Consider the following 570-nt stretch of genomic DNA (forward strand, 5'->3'; position numbering starts at 1 on the left):
TAAAGTTATGCTAATGAGAGAGTTCAAATCAGGGACATATAGATGTTAAAGACATCACTTTAGGAGGGCATGATCGTATTATGGTAAGTAAAGTAAATAAAGTCAAAAGTATTTTGGACAAAAGAGTTAGAGAACTCATAGAAGTAATCAACCAAGTTGGCCAACATAGTTACAAAGTGATCAATCGATATTTTATGTCAAAATCGAGGAAGTTTTAGCTGATAAGTCACCTGTCATAAGTTTTGACAAAGTGTCGAAGTCATCAACAAACTCAGTTATGTAGAAGATATTGTTGATGTATTGGTCAGGAAACGAAAGATCCGAAGTTTTCTAGGCCTAGCTGGGTATTACCGAAGGTTTATTCAAGATTTCTCCAAAATAGCAACGCCTTTGACAACACTGACAAAGAAGTCGGTTAAGTTTGATTGGGGGACGAAACAAGAAGAAGCATTTCAGACACTTAAGGAGAGACTAAGCACTGCACCGGTTTTATCACTACCAGAAGGAGTAGAAGATTTTGTCGTTTATAGCGATGCATCAAAAATGGGTTTAGGTTGTGTACTAATGCAG

This window comes from Cynara cardunculus, assembly GCF_001531365.2.
Source record: "Cynara cardunculus var. scolymus isolate 2C chromosome LG 2, CcrdV1, whole genome shotgun sequence".
In the NCBI taxonomy this organism is placed as follows: Eukaryota; Viridiplantae; Streptophyta; class Magnoliopsida; order Asterales; family Asteraceae; genus Cynara; species Cynara cardunculus.